The sequence below is a fragment of the Hyla sarda genome, chromosome 2, assembly GCF_029499605.1.
Source record: "Hyla sarda isolate aHylSar1 chromosome 2, aHylSar1.hap1, whole genome shotgun sequence".
Lineage (NCBI taxonomy): Eukaryota > Metazoa > Chordata > Amphibia > Anura > Hylidae > Hyla > Hyla sarda.
This window is the reverse complement of record NC_079190.1, coordinates 100,768,945-100,790,558: the sequence shown is the minus strand read 5'-3', so window position 1 is coordinate 100,790,558 and position 21,614 is coordinate 100,768,945. Positions and strand designations below refer to the sequence as shown.

The window sequence follows — 21,614 nt, the reverse complement described above, 5'->3', positions numbered from 1 at the left end:
CTCGCAACTGAGGGATGGAAATGGGTGGCGTTAAGGGCTGTTTCCCAATGAGCCATGTAGCGATGGGAGGGAGGGGGACCATTCGGGGGAGTAGATACTAGAGAGCAGCCCCCTCGTCTGAGGTCCACTCCTGCACAGCTTCTCAAAATCCATTAGCAAGGACACGGTCAGTGAGCTCTGCGAGCATGACAAGTAACGTCTAAGCTGTGTGTAATGTACTATCTCAGAGGGGGGGTGTACCAACTTGGCAAAGGGCAAAAGCGAACGGGAAACTGGGTTCACCACATCAGCCCAGTAAAAAAAGGCCTCTAGATCCCCATTCTCAGACCATATCAGAAGTTAAGCCTAGAGCGAAATTAGGATGGTAGAGAAAAGACTGTAAAGGGGAGCAGGAGGACAAGAGACTAAATCGCTGAGAACAATAGGTCCAGACATAGTGAGAAAAAGACATCGGCCCTAAGTGGGGGGAGGCGGGGGAGAGGAGAGGGAACGACCATAGGAAGGAATTGGGGTGGATGGAAGCCAGCCATAGCTTTTCCAATTCCATCCATTTACTATAGGCATGATAGGGGGACCACGCCGCCAAGTGACGCAAGTGAGTAGTACTTGGTCACATCAGGGACACCTAACCAGTAGTACTTGGTCACATCAGGGACACCCAACCCTCCAGTAAATCTACTAGCCAACATGACCGACATTGGGAGGCAATCTCGCTTACTATCCCATATGAATCGAAAAATCACCTGAAAAGAGCGCAGTCCAGCTAAAGGGACCCGTACCAGGAGGGTCTCAAAAAAATATAGCAGTTTAGGGAGAATGGTAATTCTAACTGCCAAAAAAGGAGATGTATTGTGACTGCCATTTGTCCATAAGGGCCCGCAGCTCTCGAAATAGAGGAGGAAAGTTAGCAGAGTAGAGAGAGGAGTAGCTAGGAGAGAGTGAAACATCTAAGTATTTGATAGCAGTAAGAGACCATTTAAAGGAGTAGTCCGCCTGCAAGAGGGTTATCAGAGAGGAAGGGATGTTAAGCGGCATAGCCGCAGATTTGGAGAGATTCACCTTGTACCCAGAGACAAGGCTATAGGAATGAAGGAGCTTGTACAAATAAGGAAGAGACAGGAGGGGGTTGGTGATGGTAAGCAAGACATCGTCGGCAAAAAGACATACCTTAAAATCCCTGCCATGAAGAGAGACACCTGAGATGTTCGGATCCTCCCCAGATCATGGCAGCAAGCGGTTCGATACACAGAGCAAAAATCAGGGGGAATAACGGACAACCCTGCCACGTACCATTATGGAGAGTGAAGGTCTGGGAGGAGGAGTGGGGGAGCTTGAGAGAAGTGGTGGGAGAGGAGTAAAGACCCCGCAGTGCAGTCAGGAAATTGCCCAAGATTCCAAATTTTTGAAGGGTAGCAAACATAAAGGGCCAACCCAGCCTATCGAATGCCTTTATTGGCATCAAGACTCAAGAGCAAGGCCTGTTCAGACCTCCGGTTTACTATGTCTATGAGGTCCACAACCCTCCTAGTGTTATCACCTCCCTGACAGGAGATAAAGCCAACCTGGTCCTTGTGTTTAAGGGCAGGTAGAAAACTACAGAGGTGGTTAGCCAAAATCTTGGAGAACAACTTCAGGTCAATATTGAGGAGGGCTATGGGCCGATAGCTAGAGCAATCGTGAGGATTCTTGCCAGGCTTGGGAATCAAGGTAATCGAGGAATGTAGAAAGGACTGCAGAACCCCCTCCCCCCCAGGAAAGAGTTAAACAGGGGAAGAAGTCTAGGAAGGAGAATGGAGGAAAAGGTCTTGTAGTAAAGGTAAGTAAAACCAACAGGCCCCGGAGATCGCCCCGCAGGGAGTGATTTCAGGACTTCCTGGAGCTCCTCAGAAGTAACAAGAGCGTTCAGAGTCTCCTAGTCCATCGCCGAAAGAGCCGGAAGGCTACACTGAGAAAGAAAAGAATCAAGCGTTGCAGCGCGCGCTTCAGGGTCCGAGGGGAGTTGTGAGGGAAGGGAGTAGAGCTGAGGATAATAGTCATGAAAAAGACAGAGATAGAATCAGGATGATAGTGCAGAGTACCTAAAGGGTCCTTCAGAGTAGAAGGGGCCTGAGCAGCGGTGCGATCCCTCAGTCGCCGAGCGAGCATAGTATGGGCATTATTGCCTTTCTCATAAAGCCCTCATTATCAGCAAAATAGTTAGTAATGCTCATCTGGATCGAGTCCCGGGAAGAAGGGGATTTAAGAAGGGAGTCGTTAAGATGCCAATCACAGCGGCAAAAAGAGGAAGAAAAGGGGGAGAAAGAAACAAGAATGGGGCTATGGTCAGACTAAGAAATAGGCTCCAAAGAGGCAGAAGAGAGCATGCGGACCATAGGGAGATTGCCTAAAAAGTAATCAATACGGGTGTGAAGTTTGTGAGGGTGGGAGTAGAAGGAAAATGAGCGGTCCGAGGGGTGATTAATATGCCAATGATCGTAAAGCGACACAGAGCGTATCAGTTGCTGAAAAAGGGTAGATAGGCGCTGCTGGGGAGGGGAAGACGATGCTCCTATCATCAAATGACGGTCCATAGAGGGGGAGTAAACTAAATTAAAATCGCCACCCAGAAGCCAGGCAGACAAAGGGAATGTATGTAGGCGAGAGAGGACCCGACGCAAAAACGGGATCTGAGAGGTGTTAGGGGCATAAACATTACAGAGGAGCAGTTGTTTACCTCCCAGTGAGCCCTGAACAATAATACATCGACCCAAAGGGTCAGTGTATGTAGAGGGCACGTCCTAAATATCAAAATAGCTACTCCCGCAACTTTCCTATCGGAAGAAGCAAAGTAGGCCTGCAGGTAGAGGTGGTGTAAAAAGAGGAAGGAGCCAGTCATGTCGAAGTGCCTCTCCTGAAGGAAAACTATATCGGCCTTCAAGGCAATTAATTCCCTCTCCAGCAAACGCCACTTAGTTGGGGAGCTCAAACCCTTCACATTCAAGGAGATACAGAAAAGGGGGAGAGAGCATGTGTGTAAGAGTACTCACTCAGGCCAAAGACAGTGCCACAGGGGACCCAAGATGGCGGGAGGAGCCAGGAAAGCAACCACAACGGTGTACTGGACCTAGGAAAAAGAAGAGTAGACAGAAAAGGCATGCAAGGGTGAAAAGTAGCAGTGTAAGAAAGAAGAGAGAGGGACAAAAAACAGATGAACAGGAACAAAGGAAAGGGACCAAAGGGAGACATAATTGTAAATAAACCAGTGGCCCGAAGGCCAGAGAGGAGACCTCCCATAGAAATGGAAACCAATCATGTAAAAACAGCGTAAACAAATCAGAATTTGCCATGGTCTCAAAGGGGGAAGTGGAAGAACGCTCCAGGAGGGACCACTCACACCAATGTGAGTCCCGCTCAGAGGCCAGGCAAAGGAGAAAGAACAGCCCTACGACTGTACCCTGGAAGAAAGCAAACAAGTAAGCAGTAAACAACATAACAATTTCAGCAATCAGTGAAGGGTGACAGTCCTACAGTCCCACAGGTCAACAGTAGACCCCTCCGTAGGAATCCAGTGGAGGGAGGGACCATCAGGTGGGGCCAGAACGGGGGCCGCGCAGACCCGGAGTGGTCAGTACCCTGCCCACCCTGTGGCATTTAGCCAGCACCGGTTGCCAAATAGAGGGTAAAGGAGGGGGTGGAGGAGTAAGGCCCCAGTCCTGGAGTTGAGGGACTTGGAGGTCCAGTGTAGCACAAAGCTCTGGAAGGTCAGCAAGGGTCGAAGCACAGCGGAGTGTCCATCACGTTGAGCCTGCAGGGCAAATGGGAAGGACCAATGGTAAGGCAGAACGTAGAATAGGCAGGAGTGGTCGCAGCTGCCGCCGTTTATGTAAGGTGATCCAAGACAATCCTCTCCCTCAACTGGAAGTCAACCACGCATCCCGAGGGGGACCATTAGTAGGGTGGGGACGTAAGGTCCGGTGAGAATGGTCCAGCTTAATCTTATGGGAAGTAGGCTCTGCAAGGATCATGTTGAAGATAGCCTCTAGGGTGACATGGAGGTCTTCAGCCTGGGTAGCTTCAGGCAGACCACGGACACGGATGTTATTACGCCTGCCCAGGTTGTCCTGGAGTGTCCATTACATCGAGCCTGCAGGGCAAATGGGAAGGACCAACGGTAAGGCACCTAGGCAGAACGCAGAATAGACAGGAGTGGTCGCAGCTGCCGCCGTTTATGTAAGGTGACCCAAGACAAGTCCTAGTACAGCTGGATATCGGCTCTGTCAAAAGCAAAGTTCCTGAGAGAACGTTCTTTGGTCATGATCCTCTCCCTCAACTGGAAGTCGGCCACACATCCCGAGGGGGACCATTAGTAGGGTGGGGATGTAAGGTCCGGTGAGAATGGTCCAGCTTAAACTTATGGGAAGTAGGCTCTGCAAGGATCATGTTGAAGATAACCTCTAGGGTGACATGGAGGTCTTCAGCCTGGGTAGCTTCAGGCAGACCACGGACACGGATATTATTATGCTTGCCCAGGTTGTCCAGGTCCTCCACATGTGAGTGTAGGTCAGTGAGGAAGTCAGACTGCGCTGAGCTGATATGTTGAAGCTGAGCCAAATATGATCGCGTGGAGTCGTGTGCCTCCTCCAGGTCCTCAACCCTGTGTGAAACATGCTGGAGATCTTGACACATCGCCGCAATCTCTGCTCGGCAGGCATCTTTGACCTCAGAGATGAGGGCTTTAAAGTCCTCCTTGGTGGGAATTTGGGAAAATAGCTAGCAGAACTCCGGAGGCAGAGGAAAGGAGGCAGGGACGCCTGAGAAAGGCAAGTCTGAATCCAGTCCAAAATCCCAGGACAGGCACTCAGCGGCTGGGCGAGCAGAACCCCCAGGTCCTATGGCAGAAGAGGGGCCCTGCAAAGGGGGGGGGGTCATAGGGGAGCCCCCCGCACACTGGGAGGAGGACATCACGCAGGCCAGTGAAGGGGGGGGGTCACCAGGAGGGTGACCTGGAGGGTACTCAGGGCAATTATCCCCAAGGCTCAGGGGGGGGGTAGAGGCAATAGGGCTGGTTGCAGGGAGCCCAGGCAATGTAGCAGCAGGATAGGAGCTGTGGTGATGAGGAGGCAATGGAGGCAGAGGAGACTGCACCGTGGCAGGAAGGCGGCCCCCAACCAGCGCTGCCCAGGAAGCTTTGTATACTCCTGGACGGTAAGGGGACCCGGGAGGGCAGTGGAGGCTGAGAGGTGTCCGGCTGTGGAGAGCGGGGTTCCGGCAGCAGGAGGGCAGGCGAGACACTGACCTTAGTAATGCCACGGCCGGCCGGAGTAGTCCCGGCAGTGAGGTCCCGCAGCTGTGCCGGAGAGCAAGGCCATAGTGCACGAGGAGGCAGGAGATGATGATCAAACGGTGGCACAGCTTGCTATCCGGGCACCAGAGGTCGGGACCAGCAGTGGAGGCAGAGGAGGTAAGACTTCAGCAGCCACAGGCAGATCTTCGTGCCGGGAGAGGCTAGAGCAGGGACCCCTGGAGACAGCCACCACAGAATGAGAGCGGAGGCAGCGTGCAGGGCAAGGGGAGGCCGGAGGGGTGTCCACGCTGACAAAGAGTGCAGGCTCAAGTAGCGGGCGATGCTGCCAGGGGGGACCAGAGAGGACAAACAGGTCCTTCTTCATGGGGCAGAGGGCCGAGAAAAGCAAATGCAGCTGATATTATAGCCTTGAGGTGCGGGAGCTCAGGGATCAAGCGGCCATCTTCGGCAGGTGCAAGCCACGCCCCCATCTTCCCTTTTTAATCATAAATTCTTCCAAAGAGGGAAGAGAGAGAGAGATGAGAGAGTGAAAACATAACTAGTGTTGAGCGGCATAGGCCATATTCGAATTCGCGACTATTTGTGAATATATGGACGAATATTCGTCATATATTCGCTAAATTCGCATATTCTTAATATTCTCGTTAAATTTTTGCATATGCGAAAATTCGCGTATTCGAAAATTAACATATGTGAGAATTAGCAAATACAAAAATTTGCATATGCAAATGTTCGCATAGCCCAAAATTCGCACACCAGTCTCACACAGTAGTATTAGAGCCTTCTTTACAGCACGCAAGCTGGAAGCAGAGAGGGGTGATCACTGTGATGTGTACTGTGAAAAAAAAAAAATACGAATATTCGTAATTACGAATGTATAGTGCTATATTCGCGAATATGCGATATTCGCGAATAAAATTCGCATTGCGAATATTCGCGAGCAACACTAGTAATAACAAGATTGTAGAAAATAATATGGTCATATATCATTACCTAAGGTTGTCATACTGAGTCCTGTAAGATACTGAGTAAGATCGCTGTACCCCCACCACCGCCTCGACACGTGTTTTGTAGTCTTCTTCAGAAGAAAGACTACGAAACACGTGTTGAGGCGGTGGTGTTTCGTAGTCTTCCTCGGGAGGAAGACTACGAAATACGTGTCGAGGCGATGGTGGGGGTACAGTGATCTTGAAGGACTCAGTATGACAACCTTAGGTAATGATATATAACCATATTATTTTCTACAATCTTGTTAATACTGCACTATTTGATGAGCGCTAGAGTCCATAGATGAGCTGTCTCCTGCCTTGTTTGTAGGGTTGGTTTTAAGGGTGGCTTGTTTTAATTGGGTGGGTCCTGTATTTGTAATTAATCTGTAATAAAGTTTTGCATTTTTTGATATTCATCTGATTTCTATACTTATTTTGTGCTAGTTGTAGGCTAGTATTTCTGTGGTGGATTCAAATCCCCAATTTAGGAGCCCTGTCGTATTTCACGGAAACAGTTTAGGGCCACATATGGGGTATCTCTGTACTCGGGAGAAATTGCGTTACAAATGTTGGCGGTCTTTTTCTCCTTTTACCCCTTATGAAAAGGTAAAGTTGGTGTCTACACCAGCATGTTAGTGTAAAAAATTTTTTTTTTACACTAACATGCTGGTGTTGCCCCATACTTTTCATTTTCACAATCGGTAAAAGGAAAAAAACACCCCCAAAATTTGTAACACAATTTCTCCTGAGTACAGAACTACCCCATATGTGGGCGTAAAGTGCTCTGCGGGTGCACAACATGGCTCAGGAGTGAGAGTGTGCCATGTACATTTGAGGTCTAAATTGGTGATTTGCACAGGGGTGGCTGATTTTACAGCGGTTTTGACATAAATGCAAAACAATAAATACCCAGATGTGACCCCATTTTGGAAACTACACTCCTCAAGGAATGTAACAAGGGGTATAGTGAGCCTTAACACCCCACAGCTGTTTGACGAATTTTCATTAAAGTTGGATGTGAAAATGAAAATATAATAAAAATATTTACACCCCACAGGTTTCTGACAGATTTTTGGAACAGTGGTCTGTGAAAATGAAAAATGTAATTTTTCATTTCAACAGCCCATTGTTCCAAAGATCTGTCAAACGCCAGTGGGATGTAAATACTCACTGCACCCCTTATTAAATTCTATGAGGGGTGTAGTTTCCAAAATGGGGTCACATGTGGGGGCGGGGGGTCCGCTGTTCTGGCACCACGGGGGCTTTGTAAACGCACATGGCCTCCCACTTCTATTCCAACCAAATTCTCTCACCAAAAGCTCAATGGCGCTCCTTCTCTTCTGAGCATTGTAGTTCGCCCGCGGAGCACTTTACATCCACATATGGGTTATTTCCATACAGAAATGGGGTTACAAATTTTGGGAGGCTTTTTCCCCAATTACCCCGAGCGAAAATGAAAAATTTTGGGTAACACCAGCATTTTAGTGAAAAAAATCTCATTTTTAATTTTCACGTCCAACTTTAGCGGAAATTTGTCAAGCACCTGTAGGGTGTTAAGGCTCACTGTACCCCTTGTTACGTTCCTTGAAGGGTTTAGTTTCCAAACCATGTGTTTGTTTTTTTTGCTGTTCTGGTACCATAGGGACTTCTTAAATGCGACATGCCCCCCAAAAACCATTTCAGCAAAATTTGCTTTCCAAAAGACAAATGTGACTCCTTCTCTTCTGAGCATTGTAGTTCGCCCGCAGTGTGCTTGATGTCCACACATGGGGTATTTCCATACTCAGAAGAAATGGGGTTACAAATATTGGGGGGCATTTTCTCCTATAACCCCTTGTAAAAATTTAACATTTGGGGAAAACCAGCCATTTAATAAAAATAAAAAAATTATTCATCTACACATAAGACTTTAACAAATAGTCCTCAAACACCTGTGGGGTGTTAAGGCTCAGCAGACCCCTTGTTACATTCCTTGAGGGGTGTAGTTTCCAAAATAGTATGCCATTTTGTTTTTTGAATACTTTGGGGGTGCAGTTTTTATAATGGGGGCATTTATGGGGTATTTCTAATATGAAGACCCCTCAAGTCCACTTCAAAACTGAACTGGTCCCTGAAAAATTCTGATTTTGAAAATTTTGTGAAAAATTGGAAAATCGCTGTTGAACTTTGAAGCCCTCTGATGTCTTCCAAAAGTAAAAATATGTCAACTTAATGATGCCAACATAAAGTAGACATATTGTTTATGTGAATCAATATATAATTTATTTGTAATATCCATTTTCCTTACAGGCAGAGAGTTTCAAAGTTAAAAAATGCTAAATTTTCATGAAATTTGGGGATTTTTCACCAAGAAAGGATGCAAGTAACAACGAAAATTATCCACTATGTTAAAGTAGAATATGTCACGAAAAAACTATCTCGGAATCTGAATAATCGGTAAAAGCATCCCAGAGTTATTAATGCATAAAGTGACAGTGGTCAGAATTGCAAAAAAGGGCTGAGTCCTTAAAGGGGTACTCCGCCCCTAGACATCTTATCCCCTATCCAAAGGATAGGGGATAAGATGTCAGATCGCTGCAGTCCCGCTGTTGGGGACTCCCAGGATTGCCGCTGCTGCACCCCGCTGTCATTACTGCACAGAACACGTAATGACGGGCAGTACAGGGGCCGGAGCATCATTACGTCCCGGCCCCGCCTCTCGTTACGTCATGGCCCGCCCCCCTCATTACGAGTCTATGGGAGGGGGCGTGGCGGTCGTCACGCCCCTGCCATACACTTGCGTTAAGGGGGCGGACCGTGATGTCACGAGGGGCGGAGCCATGATGTCACGCTGTTCTGTCCCCTGACAGAACAGCGGCTATCCCGGGGGTCCCAAGCAGTGGGACCGCGGCGATCTGACATCTTATCCCCTATCCTTTGGATAGGGGATAAGATGTCTAGGGGCGGAGTACCCCTTTAAGGGAAAAAAAAGGGTGAAAAAGAGTCTCTAAGGGGTCAATGAAGCAATTCGCGCAATAGAATGGCGGCGAAATTCACATTCATTGCGAATCGAATATTTCATGAAATTCGTAACCAATCCGGTTTGTTAGCTTCGATTCGCTCATCTCTATATGTGCTAGTAAAATATTTATGGTCATGGTGTACTTCAGTATAATATTCAGTGACACAGTGTGTGATAGTATAATATTCAGGGGCATGGTGTAAGTCAGTATAATATTCAGTGCACAGTGTGTGGTAGTATAATATTCAGGGTCACAGTTAGCGGTAGTATATTATTCAGGTGCATGGTATGTAGTAGTATAATATTCAGAAGCACGGGGTGTGGTGGTATAATATTCAGGGACATAGTGTGCGGCCGTATAATATTCAAGGGCATGGTGTACGGCAGTATAATATTCAGGGACACGGTGTTCAGCAGTATATTATTGAGGGGCATGGTGTGTGGTAGCAGGATATTCAGGGGCACGGTGTGTAGCAGTTTCATATTCAGGGGCACTGTTTGGCAGTATAATAATAAGGGACATGGTGTTCGTCAGTATAATATTCAGGGGCACGGTGTGTGGCAGTATTAAACTCAGGGCCATGGTGTGAGGCAGTATAACATTCATGGCCACGGTGTGATGCAGTATAACATTCATGGACACAGTGTGAGGCAGTATAACATTCATGGAAACGGTGTGAGGCAATATTATACCCAGGGGCACAGTGTGCGGCAGTATAATATTCAGGGGGAACAGTGTGCGGCAGTATAATATTCCGGGGCACGGTGTGTGGCAGTATATATTATTCAGGGGCATGGTGTGCGGCAGTATGATATTTAGGGGCACGGTGTGCAGCAGTATTATACCCAGGGTCACAGTGTGCAGCAGTATAATATTCAGGGCCACGGTGTGAGGCAGAATAACATTCATGGACATGGTGGGTGGCAGTATTATACCCAGAGACATGGTGTGCGACAGTATAATATTCAGGGGCACATTATGCAGCAGTAAAATATTCCAGGGGTGGTGTGCGACAGTAAAATATTCAGGAGCATAGTATTCAGCACTATAATATTCTGAGGCACGATGTGTGGCGATATTATACGCAGGGGCGCAGCACATGTTAGTTCAATATTCAGGAGCACGGTGTGCAGTGGTATAATATTCAGTGACACAGTGCGTGGTAGTATAATATTCAGGGGCACAGTGTGCGGCAGTACAATATTCAGGGGCACGATGTGTGGTAGTATTATATTTAGAGGCACAGTGTGTGGCAGTATAACATTCAGGGGCACAGTGTGCAGCAGTAAAATATTCAGGGGTACAGTGTGCAGCAGTATAATATTCAGGGGCATGTACAGTGTGGTACAGTATTATACTCAGGGCCACGGTGTGAGGCAGTATAACATTCATGGACACGGTGTAAGGCAGTATAGCATTCATGGACATGGTGTGTGGCAGTATAATATTCAGGGGCACGATGTGGCAGTATAATATTCAGGGGCACGGTGTGGCAGTATTATACTCAGGGCCATGGTGTAAGGCAGTATAACATTCATGGACACGGTGTGAGGCAGTATAACATTCATGGACATGTTGTGTGGCAGTATTATACCCAGGGGCACAGTGTGCGGCAGTATAATATTCAGGGGCACAGTGTGCGGCAGTATAATATTCTGGGGAACGGTGTGCGGCAGTATATTATTCATGTGCATGGTGTGCGGCAGTATAATATTCAGGGGCATGGTGTGTGGCAATATAAAATTCAGGGGCAGTGTGTGTCAGTATAATAATCAGGGACATGGTGTGCGGTAGTATTGTACCCAGGGGCACAGTATGGGGTAGTATTATACTCAGAGCCACAGTGTGAGGAAGTATAACATTCATGGACATGGTGTGTGGCAGTATTATACCCAGGGGCACAGTGTGTGGCAGTTTAATATTCAGGGGCACAGTGTGCGGCAGTATAATATTCAGGGGAACAGTGTGCAGCAGTATATTATTCAGGTGCACGGTGTGTGGCAGTATAATATTCCGGGGCATGGTGTGTGGCAGTATAATATTCATGGACACGGTGTGAGGCAGTATAATGTTCAAGGACATGGTGTGTAGCAGTATTATACCCAGGGGCACAGTGTGCGGCAGTATAATATTCAGGGGCACAGTGTGCGGCAGTATATTATTCAGGGGCACGGTGTGCAGCAGTATAATATTCAGGGGCATGGTGTGCGGCAGTATAATATTCATGGACACAGTGTATGGCAGTATTATACCCAGGGGCACAGTGTACGACAGTAAAATATTCAGGAGCACAGTATGCGGCACTATAATATTCTGAGGCAAGATTTGTGATGATATCATACCCAGAGGCGGAGCACATGTTCATTATTTAGGTGCACGGTGTGCAGCGGTATAATATTCAGGGGCACAATGTACAGTAGTATAATATTCAGGAGCACGGTGTGCAACAGTATAATATTCAGGGACATGGTGTGCAGCAGTATAATATTCAGGGGCACAATGTAAAGTAGTATAATATTCAGAGCAGGCCCGGACTGGCCATCGGGCAAACCAAGCATTTGCCCACCAGCTCTTCTCCCTCCTGCTGGTAGATTCGCACAGTGTATCTGCCTGTCGGTCAATGGGTGAGATAGCTTGCATTCTCCAGGAAGCACAGAATCTGGCCATCAACACCTAGCTGCTAAAGTCTGCCCCCAGCAAGCTCTCAGTAAAAGTAAGTATATTTATATCTAGTGCAGTGTTTCCCAACCAGGGTACCTCCAGAGGCTGTCCGGGCATGCTGGGAGTTGTAGTTTTTCCACAGCTGGAGGCACCCTGGTTGGGAAACACTGATCTAGCGTGTGAACATGTGTGATGTAAACTATTTCTCTTACATGCATTTATAGTGTGTTGTGTGTGTACAGCATGTATATCCACATGATATATATATATATATATATATATATATATATATATATATATATATATATATGTGTGTGTGTATTTGTGATTATACATGTGTGTTTGTATATGTATAGTTTTATTTTTTTGTATGTGATATGTAGTGGTATATCTGTCACTAGGCCAATATGGCCCAGACCTAGTGTTGCATTTATCACAGCGGTGGCCAAACTGCACCCACCCTCCTCATTTATTCTAGGCCCACTGTGATGGAGTTCCATGCACCCTTCCCTCAGGTCTCTGGACAATTCCGAGCCAAGGAAAGATGGAAAAATCTCCAAAAGGCATCAAATTACAGATTAGACATTCTTATAATATTCTTATAACAAGTTCTGTGGACTGATGAGGTTAAAATTGAACTTTTTGGCCGGAATGAGCAAAGGTACGTTTGGAGAAGAAGGGGAACAGAATTTAATGAAAAGAACCTCTGTCCAACTGTTAAGCATGGAGGTAGATCAATCATGATTTGGGGTTGTGAAAAAGCTGAAGTTAAAGAGAGGATGGCTTCTACAAATGGATAATGATCCTAAACACACCTCGGAATCCACGGGGGTGTCACGTACCGGCAGGACTGGTAGTGGATCCTCTTGACCAGAGAGGCGGTGGCGCGGGTTGTACCAGAGGACCGGTTCTAAGTGGTTACTGGTTTTCACCAGAGCCCGCCGCAAGGCGGGATGGACTTGCTGCGGCGGTAACCACCAGGTCGTATCCTCCAGTAGCAACTCGACCTCTCTGGCAGCTGACATGGCGTGGTACACAGGGAGCAGGCAGGAGTGTAGTCGGACGTAGCAGAGGTCAGGTCAGACGGCAAGGGTTCAAAGGCGAGTAGGCGGTAGCAACGGGTTCGGCAACAGGCAAGGCAATACACACAATATGGAACGCTTTCTCAGAGGCACTAGGGCACAAAGATCCGGCAAGGGCAGGAAGGGGCAGGTAACTTTTATGGGGAAGGAGCAGGGAACAATTAGCCAGCGCACCAATCAATGGTGCGCTGGCCCTTTAAATTTACTGAAGGCGGCGCGCTTGCGCCCTAGAGAGCGTGGCCGCGCGCGCTGAGAAGCAGAGTGAGTCGGCGTATGGAGCGAGGTGCAGGGTGAGTTAGACAGGGACGCGGAGCGTGAGCGGGGACCAGCCGCCACGGCAGCCGCGTCCCTGACACAAGGAATCCCGTGCTCCCGGTCGGTATGTCTGAGCGGGAGACGCCGGGATCCCGGGGAGAGGAGGAGAGGACGCGGGCGCTCCGGTCCAGAGGCGAGGACCGGAGCGCTCGCTGTGACAGGGGGATTACATCAAGAGGCGTAAACTGAAGGTTTTGCCATGGCCTTCACAATCTCCTGACCTCAACATAATTGAAAATCTATGGATAGACCTTAAAAGAGCAGTGCGTGGCAGACAGCCCAGAAATCTCAAAGAACTGAAAGACTTTTGTAAGGAAGAATGGGCAAAGATACCTCAAACAAGAATTGAAAGACTCTTGGCTGGCTACAAAAAGCGTTTACAAGCTGTGATACTTACCAAAGGGGGCAGTACAAGATATTAACTCTGCAGGGTGCCAAAACTTTTGCAGATGCCATTTTTTTTTGTTTTCTGTTTTGAAAGTATAAATGATGGAAATAAAATCTAACTTTTAATTTTTCCATCTTTCCTTGGCTTGTTTATGCACATTAATACACATTTTTATCTGGGGTGCCCAAACTTTTGATCCCCACTGTATATATATATATATATATATATATATACACTGCTCAAAAAAATAAATGGAACACTAAGATAACACATTCTAGATCTGAATGAATGATCTTTAATCATATGAAATACTTTCATACTTTCGCCTTTACTTGAATGTGCTGATAGCAAAATCTCACAAAAATTATCAATGGAAATCAAATGTATCAATCCATGGAGGTCTGGACATGGAGTTGCACTCAAAATCAAAGTGGAAGACCACACTACAGTTTGATCCAACTTTGATGGAATGTCCTTAAAACAAGTCAAAATGAGGCTCAGTAGTGTGTGTGGCCTCCACGTGCCCGTATGACTTCCCTACAATGCCTGGGCATGCTCCTGATGAGGTGGGGATGGCTGAGGGATGTCCTCCAAGACCTGGACTAAAGCATCTGCCAACTCCTGGACAGTCTGTGGTGCAACGTGGCGTTGGTGGATGGAGCGAGACATGATGTCCCAGATGTGCTCAATCGGATTCAGGTCTGGGGAACGGGTGGGCCAGTCCATAGCATCAATGCCTTCCTCTTGCAGGAACTGCTGACACACTCCAGTCAGGCTACCTCTGGCAAGCACATGGAGGGCTGTGTGGCCCCCAAAAAAATGCCACCCCACACCATTACTGACCCACCGCCAAACCGGTCATGCTGGAGGATGTTGCAGGCAGCAGAATGTTCTTCACGGCATCTCCAGACTCTGTCACGTCTGTCACATGTGCTCAGTGTGAACCTGCTTTCATCTGTGAAGAGCACAGGGCGCCAGTGGCAAATTTGCCAATCTTAGTGTTCTCTGGCAAATGTCAAACATCCTGCACGGTGTTGGGCTGTAAGCACAACCCCCACCTGTTGATGTCAGGCCCTCATACCACCCTCATGGAGTCTATTTCTGACCATTGAGTGGACACATGCACATTTGTGGCCTGCTGGAGGTCATTTAACAGGGCTCTGGCAATGCTCCTCCTTGCACAAAGGCGGAGGTAGCTGTCCTGCTGCGGGGTTGTTGCCCTCCTACGGCCTCCTCCACGTCTCCTCATGTACTGGCCTGTCTCCTGGTAGTGCCTCCATGCTCTGGACACTATGCTGACAGACACAGCAAACCTTATTGCCACAGCTAGCATTGATGTGCCATCCTGGATGAGCTGAACTACCTGAGCCACTCATGTGGGTTGTAGACTCCGTCTCATGCTACCACTAGAGTGAAAGCACCACCAGCATTCAAAAGTGACCAAAACATCAGCCAGGAAGCAGAGGAACTGAGAAGTCATCTGTGGTTACCACCTGCAGAACCACTCCTTTATTGGGGGTGTCTTGCTAATTGCCTTTAATTTCCACCTGTTCTCTGTTCCATTTGCACAACAGCATGTGAAATTGATTGTCAATCAGTGTTGCTTCCTGAGTGGACAATGTGATTTCACAGAAGTGTGATTGACTTGGAGTTACATTGTGTTGTATGTGTTCCCTTTATTTTTTTGAGCAGTGTATATATATATATATATATATATATATATATATGTTTTTTTTCCCATTATGTACTCTATTATACCCAACTATGATTAACATTTGGCCACTCGCATTTGTGGCTCCGCCTCCACATAGTCACACCCACTCATGACTAAAATGGGCTGCTAATTCTGAAATGCACGGGCCTATTTTTAATCCCAGTCCAGCCCTGATTCAGGGGTATGGTGGGCAGCAGTATAATATTCATGGGCACAATGTATAGTAGTATAAAATTCATGGGCACAATGTATAGTAGTATAATATTCAGGGGCACAATGTATAGTAGTATAAAATTCAGGGGCACAATGTATAGTAGTATAATATTCAGGGGCACAATGTATAGTAGTATAATATTCATGGGCATGGGGGGCAGCAGTATAATATTTAGGGGCACGATGTATAGTAGTATAATATTCATGGGCATGGGGGGCAGCAGTATAATATTTAGGGGCACAATGTATAGTAGTATACTATTCATGGGCATGGGGGGCAGCAGTATAATATTTAGGGGCACAATGTATAGTAGTATACTATTCATGGGCATGGGGGGCAGCAGTATAATATTTAGGGGCACAATGTATAGTAGTATACTATTCATGGGCATGGGGGGCAGCAGTATAATATTTAGGGGCACAATGTATAGTAGTATAATATTTAGGGGCACAATGTAGTAGTATGATATTCAAGGACACAGTGCGCAGCAGCAGGGGCACAGTGTGTGGCAGTATTATAGTTTTGCAGTAGCTGGAGAGCTACACTTTGGGGAGCACTGTTTTATGGGCATGTCCAATGTAAGTGGTCTCCAAACAGTGGACCAAACCCTCATGCTGGAGTTGTAGTTTTGCATCAGCTGGAGGTCCCCAGTTTGGAGACCTAGGTGATATGTGGTGGGGTGTTATAAAGTTTAGCAGCCATCCCTGAGCAGAGCCCTCTCCTGTCACCATTACGCCCATTACCACAGTCACTTGTCTCACATGCACTACAATGATATAAAAAAAAAAAAAAAAAATTGAGAACTTCCCAAGAAGTGGCTCTAGGGAAGGTTGCTAAAGAGCCTAGCTCCCTCCTGAGCGCTGAATAGTGAGCCGCCCCCCGGTCACCAGTGTGTGCGGCGGAGCAGTGTGCGCGCTCTTTGCTCACACTCCCCCGGCTACCTCAGCTCACAGCCTTACACGGGGCCGGCGCGCGTTGCGGAGGCTCCAAGATGGCGACGGCCGCAGTTCCTCCTGCTGCAGCCTCCCCACCTCTGCAGTCCGGCGGCGCAGGCTGCAGGGACTCTCGCTAGAGTCAGGCAAGTAAGTGACATGCGGGCACTTGAGGAGACCTCCTGGAGCCGGGACACGGGGAGGACGCGGGCACAGGACGGGGCTGACTGACGGGCACGAGTAGAGCGGCGGCCGCTGCTGATAGCAGGGACCGGGATGGGGGGAGGCGGCGCACGAAACTGCCGCAGAGACGTTACTGCCCTGAACTTCACTAGTCCGGAGGGCAGACGGTGCCGTGCCCCGGTGTATCCCCCCCGCCGGGGCGCTGCGTACACATGACGGGCTGTACAAGGCAGGGTGTCCCCTCCTGATAACTTATAGTGCACACTGACCGGCCGTACACAATACAGGGTGTCATCACTTTGTGCCCCCTGCTCCTCCCTTGCACCCTGGCGGAGTTTGGAGCCGGGGTCCCCCTTTAGCTGTCGGGTGTGGTAGGTGGACGGGTCTGCAATGTGCTGTGTGCCCGGCTGGCAGCAGGAGCTCTGGGCGGTGAGTTGTGCAGTAGATGTGCGGGGCTTTCCCTCTCATGCTCCTTCCTATACACTGCAGCATTTTCTTCTCCTGAAGCCTGTGGCCCTTACATGTGGGGATGGCAGGGCAGGCATAGCGTGATGGGCACAGGAATGTCAGCAGGGCTGGTGCCAGGGGAGGCAGACGGGCACAGGGCTCCGGGGTGATGCATTTAGAGCTGCCTGAATCCTGCATTCCTCACACCGGACCACACATTATGGGACCTGCTGATTATTTGCAGTTTTCCACCAGATGTCAGTCCTAGTCCTGGTAGAGAAGTTCAGGCTCTGCAGACCAGGGTGATGCATGTACTTCTTGAGTCAGCATGCTTCCTGGGAAGATGGTATTATGCAGTCATGGGGCTTGTGGACTGGGGCCCCTCGTTTTATTTCATGGTCTCTTGTATTATGGTGGGCCCAAGGGACGGTGTATGCGGTGCTGATGAATGGGCAGCTACATGCAGGTAGGGAAGCATGGCCATAAATGGACAGCTGTGTGGGGTACACATTGGGGTGGATCTGAATGCACAACTATCTGTCACTCCTGTCTACAATGTGGTGCTGGAAGGGCAACTCCTTCACATTAGTCTGGCCTGGCAGTGTGGTGCTGAATGGACAGCTCCTCTACATTAGACTGTCTCATAGTGTGGTGCTGAATAGACAGCTCCTCTACATTAGACTGTCTCATAGTGTGGTGCTGAATAGACAGCTCCTCTACATTAGACTGTCTTGTAGTGTGATGGTGAATAGACAGCTTCTCTACATTAGACTGTCTCATAGTGTGCTGGTGAATAGACAGCTTCTCTACATTAGACTGATCTGGCAGTGTGGTGCTGAATAGACAGCTCCTCTACATTAGACTGTCTTCTAGTGTACTGGTGAATAGACAGCTCCTCTACATTAGACTGTCTTCTAGTGTGCTGGTGAATAGACAGCTCCTCTACATTAGACTGATCTGGCAGTGTGGTTCTGAATGGACAGCTCCTCTACATTAGACTGTCTTCTAGTGTGCTGGTGAATAGACAGCTCCTCTACATTAGACTGATCTGGCAGTGTGGTGCTGAATAGACAGCTCCTCTACATTAGACTGTCTTCTAGTGTACTGGTGAATAGACAGCTCCTCTACATTAGACTGTCTTCTAGTGTGCTGGTGAATAGACAGCTCCTCTACATTAGACTGATCTGGCAGTGTGGTGCTGAATGGACAGCTCCTCTACATTAGACTGTCTTCTAGTGTGCTGGTGAATAGACAGCTCCTCTACATTAGACTGTCTTGTAGTGTGCTGGTGAATAGACAGCTCCTCTACATTAGTCTGACCTGGCAGGGTGGTGCTGAATAGACAGCTCCTCTACATTAGACTGTCTCATAGTGTGCTGGTGAATAGACATTCCCTGCACATAAGACTGGCCTGTAGTGTGCTGGTGAATAGACAGCCCTTTTACATTAGTCTGGCCTGGCAGTGTGGTGCTGAATGGACAGCTCTTATGCTGGATGGACATGCTCCTATACTTGGTAATAGACAGCTCCTGCACGATGCTTGTAGGGTGCTGGTGAATAGACAGCCCCTGCACATTAGACTGGCCTCACTACAGGACAGTCTAATGCAGAGGAAATGTTCATTCACCAGCTCATTACAGGACGGTCTAATGTAGAGGAGCTGTCTATTCACCAGCATAGACAGCTTCTCTTCATTAGACTGTCCTGTATTGTGATGGTAAATGGACATTTCCTGTACATAAGACTGTCCTGTAGTGCGCTGGCAATAGACATTTCCTTTACATTAGACTGGCCTGTAGTGTTCTGGTGAATAGAAAGCCCCTCTACATTAGACTGGCCTTGCAGTGTTGTGTCGAATGGACAGCTCCTATGACAGCTCCTATGTGCACTACAGGGGGATAGACAGCTCTTGTACATCAGACTGTTCTATAGTGTGCTGCTGAATAGACACTTTTTACATTGGACTGTTCTGTAGAGTGCTGGTGAATGAACATTTCCTTTACATTAGACTGTCCTGTAGTATGTTGCTAAATAGACACTTTCTTTACATAAGACTGGCCTGTAATCTGCTGGTGAATAGACACCCCCTGTACATTAGACTGCCCTGTAATGTGCTGGTCAATAGACACCCCCTGTACATTAGACTGTCCTGTACTGCGCTGGTGAATAGACACCCCCTGTATATTAGACTGTATTGTAATGTGCTGGTCAATAGACACCCCCTGTACATTAGACTGTCCTGTACTGCGCTGGTGAATAGACACCCCCTGTACATTAGACTGTCCTGTAATGTGCTGGTGAATAGACACCCCCTGTTCATTAGACTGTCCTGTACTGCGCTGGTGAATAGACACCCCCTGTACATTAGACTGTCCTGTAATGTGCTGGTCAATAGACACCCCCTGTACATTAGACTGTCCTGTACTGCGCTGGTGAATAGACACCCCCTGTACATTAGACTGTCCTGTAATGTGCTGGTCAATAGACACCCCCTGTACATTAGACTGTCCTGTACTGCGCTGGTGAATAGACACCCCTGTATATTAGACTGTATTGTAATGTGCTGGTGAATAGACACCCCCTGTACATTAGACTGTCCTGTAATGTGCTGGTCAATAGACACCCCCTGTACATTAGACTGTCCTGTACTGCGCTGGTGAATAGACACCCCTGTATATTAGACTGTATTGTAATGTGCTGGTGAATAGACACCCCCTGTACATTAGACTGTCCTGTAATCTGCTGGTGAATAGACACCCCCTGTACAGTAGACTGTATTGTAATGTGCTGGTGAATAGACAACCCCTGTACATTAGACTGTCCAGTACTGCGCTGGTGAATAGACACCCCCTGTACATTAGACTGTCCTGTACTGCGCTGGTGAATAGACACCCCCTGTACATTAGACTGTCCTGTACTGCGCTAGTGAATAGACACCCCCTGTACATTAGACTGTCCTGTAATGTGCAAACAATAAACATTTCCTCTACATTAGACTGTCCTGTATCATGTCCTGTCCTACATTAGACTGTCATGTGTTGCTGTGTACAGTAGTGGCCAGTTATTCTGTGGGGGTGAGCTGGCTGTGCAGCACACTGGAGCAGTCATGTAGTGAACCTCTGTAGAGTAGACTGGCTGTGTAGTGTGGTGCGGGATGGACACCTCCTTGTATTTGCGGTGCTGGTGACCGGATTGCAGCGTGCTGCTGAATGGACAGCTCCATGACGCCCTGTGCTGACTGGGCAGCTTTATTTCCTCTTCACATGATTGTTCCCACTTACATTTTTTTTTATATAACTAAAGTGAGGACCTACGGAACATTTCTTGTCCAGAATTTAGGAGGAGACCTCGCTCGTGTTGTTCAATTACAATTCCGCTTTCTGACTTTACTCCACATATGTTTAATTTATTGGATGAATGATTCATGTTCCAGACCCTTGTCTGTAAATTTACTGGAAGAAAAGATTAAACAAAGTCTTGTTACATATTTCTCCTTACTAATCTGAAATATAGAAACACTTTACATGGTCTTGGATTTTTCATAATATATGGAAATATATTAAGTCTAAATTATGTAGACAGTCATTATAAATCAGTGTTTTCCAAATGGCATGTCTCCAGTTGTTGCAAAACTACAACTCCCAGCATGCCCGGACAGCCGAAGGCTGTCCGGGCATGCAGTGAGTTGTAGTTTTGCAACAGCTGGAGACACACTGTTTGGAAAACACTGTTCTAAATGTATTCTTACTTTTATCCTTAGGATAGGAGGAATAGGGAGAAGAAAGATGGTCAGGGAAAAAGAAGGGTAAAGCCTCAAATAAATGTATTTATTCATTTTTCCCCCTTTTACTCCAGTACCAGGGGGCTGAGGAGAGGGGTTTAAGGTTGCATTAATTTTTGTGAATTATCTAATTAAAGGGGTATTCCAGGAAAAAAACTTTTTTTTTTTTTTTATATCAACTGGCTCCAGAAAGTTAAACAGATTTGTAAATTACTTCTATTAAAAAATCTTAATCCTTTCAATAATTTTTAGCTGCTGAAGTTGAGTTGTTCTTTTCTGTCTGACAACAGTGCTCTCTGCTGACATCTCTGCTTGTCTCGAGAACTGCACAGAGTAGAAGAGGTTTGCTATGGAGATTTGCTTTTAAACTGGGCGGTTCCCGAGACACATGTCATCAGAGGGCACTTAGATAGAAAAGAACAACTCAACTTCAGCAGATCATAAGTACTGAAAGGATTAAGATTTTTTAATAGAAGTAATTTACAAATCTGTTAAACTTTCTGGAGCCAGTTGATATATAAAACATTTTTTTTTCCTGGATAATCCCTTTAATGATATATGTAACTTATAAATGAGGAAAAATAATAAAAAAAAAAAAAGTATTTTTATTAATCACCCCCCA

The 21,614-nt window shown here is 47.2% G+C and overlaps 1 protein-coding gene across 9 annotated transcripts in view; it reads left to right on the top strand.

The window, feature by feature from the left end:
* The first annotated feature begins 16,577 nt into the window (after positions 1-16,577).
* The window catches only part of SCN8A (sodium voltage-gated channel alpha subunit 8), a 260,584-nt gene continuing 255,547 nt past the window's right edge, over positions 16,578-21,614 (top strand). For 7 of the 9 annotated variants that reach the window (XM_056562701.1, XM_056562698.1, XM_056562693.1 and 4 more), the window contains exon 1: positions 16,578-16,731. The gene's annotated coding sequence lies outside the window, so the exon portion shown is untranslated. Of the gene's footprint in view, positions 16,732-17,004; positions 17,194-21,614 lie in introns of those variants that run through there. The other 2 variants (XM_056562694.1, XM_056562695.1) reach the window with 2 other exon arrangements.